The sequence below is a fragment of the Cydia fagiglandana genome, chromosome 14 (genome assembly GCF_963556715.1).
Source record: "Cydia fagiglandana chromosome 14, ilCydFagi1.1, whole genome shotgun sequence".
In the NCBI taxonomy this organism is placed as follows: domain Eukaryota; kingdom Metazoa; phylum Arthropoda; class Insecta; order Lepidoptera; family Tortricidae; genus Cydia; species Cydia fagiglandana.
Genome location: NC_085945.1, coordinates 4,004,584 through 4,007,668, shown reverse-complemented (window position 1 = coordinate 4,007,668; position 3,085 = coordinate 4,004,584).

Sequence of the window (3,085 nt, the reverse complement as noted above, 5' to 3'; positions counted from 1 at the left end):
TATCGTAACAAATCTCACAAACCTCAACTTGGTGAAATTATCCTGAAGGTAGAGAATGATGTTTTTGTAAATCCTCAAGAGGTGGCTAACTTATTTTCAAAAGGTTTTGATCACAGTAATAACCCAAACACCGGTGATTTGCGTTCAGCTGTACATATCCTTGATCAATCTAATAATAGGAAATTCAATGACATATCCTTTAATTCAGTAACTTCAATTGAAATAATGAAAATAGTTCAAAGTATGGATAACAAAAAATCTAGTGGTTTCGATGAAATGCCGATTTCGGTGATCAAAGATTGTATAGACTTACTGGCGGAACCATTGGCTTTTCTTTTTAACAAATGCTTCGAATCTGCAGTGTTTCCTGAACAGTTAAAAGTGGCTAGGATTCTTCCCATTTATAAAAAAGGATCACAAACTGACCTTAAAAATTATCGGCCGATATCGCTACTTCCAGTCCTCTCAAAAATTTTTGAGAAACTGATCAAATCACGCCTTTTAGACCATTTTATTGTGTATGATATCATCAACCCTCGGCAATTTGGATTCCAAAAAAACATAGGTACCACTGACGCTATTGACTGTCTTGTAAATGATATTGTGAAAGAGCTTAACAAAGGAAGAAAAGTGGCGAGTCTTTTTATTGACCTAAGTTCCGCTTTTGACTTAGTAGATCATGCGATTCTTATGAAAAAGCTTGATTTCTATGGAATCAGAGGCAATGCATACCGGCTCCTGTTAAATTATCTTGAAAATAGAAAACAATTTATAGAAATACGGAACGTTCAAAACTATCACGAAAAATCTATTACGTCTAAGGTTGTTGATGTTAAACGAGGTGTCCCACAGGGTTCCATTCTCGGTCCTTTACTATTTCTCGTATTTACTAACGACCTCATAAATTATATTAATATTAAAGTTAAAAATTGTAAGTTGACGGTTTATGCAGATGATACAACTGCAACTGTTTGTGCTGATAGTATTGATGAGCTAAATAGAATTATGAATGATGCAATCTTAACCTTTAGTGACTGGTTTTTAAAAAATAATTTACGTGTAAACACTAATAAGACTAAATTAATATTATTTAAATATAACTCGAAGAAGACAGACAAACTTGACGTGTCAATAAATGGAGCTGTCATAGATGTAGTAGACCAGATAAAATGTCTCGGTGTGCGCATAGACTCCCACCTAAATTGGAAACATGAGCTGGAGGTTGTCGAGAGCTCTATTGCATCATCATGCTATGCCTTACGGTGTCTCAGGGAGGTCATGGGAATTGATCAGCTCAAGTCAGTCTATTACGCTTTGATAGAATCTAAGCTAAGATATAGCATTAAACTCTGGGGAAACAGCTACCAGTATAATATTAACAGGGCTCTTATAATACAAAAGAGAGCAGTTCGTACTATGTTTCGCATACCTCCTTGGGTTTCGTGTAGACATTTTTTCAAAGAATTAGGAATTCTCACGGTGCCTAGTTTGTATGTCTTGCTACTGCTCACAAAGCTTCTTAAGAACGAGTCTTGTGAAGAGCAATATGAACGCTTACTTACGCGCACCAAAAATATGAAAGTTATTTTCTGTCCTAGACTCGAGGTTGCTGCGCATTCCGTTGCTCATCAAGCCATAACCCTTTATAATAGATTGCCTACTGAACTAAAAATCATTACGGATCACTCGCTGTTTCATAGGGATTTGAAAAGATTTTTATTGAGAAGTTGCTTTTACACAGTGGATGAAATTTATGATAATGTTTAACATTTATGATACCTACATTATTATCTTTACATTTTATTAAGTGTCTAATAATTTTAGTTTTAAGCCATGTATTTCAAACACAATACTTGTATTGTTTTTTTTGAATAAATATATGACTATGACTATGGCCAATTCTACCAAAGCTACGTTTATTACTGCTAGCAACACTTTTTATCTATGGTACGGGTAAACTTTTTTCACAGTCGGGTGTGTCAACTATATGACGTTTCAAAGTGACAGGTCTTCACATGTTCTATGGCGGCGCAAGAGCATAAAGAGCATTTTGGTGAGTATTTGCAGGCTTTTATTTATTACAAAAAAGTATAGATTAGCAGAAGAAACTGTTTCATTTTGTAAGATATTTGATTAGCCATGCGTTTTGATTGAAAAATAGCGTTTATCTAAAGTATAACTTTGCTTACGAAATAATTTCTAACCTAATACTATAAAGGAGACTTTGGTACATTTTTTTGCGGGAGACATGATTACCAAGGATCAAGTCTCCCATAAGGGGACCATGTCTAACATAGAATACCATAGAATATCAAACAAAATTATGTATACTATATTTGATTTATTTACAGATATTATTTTTCTTTTAATACTAAAACATAATTTTGTAAACGTTATTTTATGTTATTTTCGATTTTGGTTAGATATCTTAAAACTATGATTGAAAACATTATAAACTAGAAAGAGTAATTTTATTATACAATGCAAGTTAATCAAATTTTTAATCAAACGATAATTATACGTACACTAATTCCTTTCAGATAACCACAATGCCACAAGTTTACAAAACTAAGCCCGGAAGCAAAAAAAGAAATAAACTGGATAAAAACATATTAAAAAATGTAGTAGCAGCGGTTCTTGGTGGTAAAAGTAAAAAAGGAACTGCAAAGGAATATGGTATTTCAGTGATGACTCTAAAAAGATACGTGAATAAGCAACAAGAAAGCGAAACAGAAATTGCTTATGAGCCCAATTATAGACAATCGCAAATTTTTAGCGACAAAGAAGAAAATGATTTGTCAGCGTACCTCGAAGAAGCAAGTAAGCTTTGCCATGGTCTTACACCAAAAAAGGTAAGACAGTTTGCCTACCAATTTGCCGTCGAAAACGAAAAAGAGATCCATGCTAAGTGGTTAGAAAAACAAGAAGCTACATATGACTGGTTTCATGGTTTCATGAACAGGCACAAAGAGCTTTCGCTAAGAAAACCGGAGGCGACAAGCCTTTCAAGAGCCACAAGCTTCAACCGTCACAACGTTAGTAAGTTTTTTGAAAATATGAAGGGTTTGTATGACAGATTCCACTT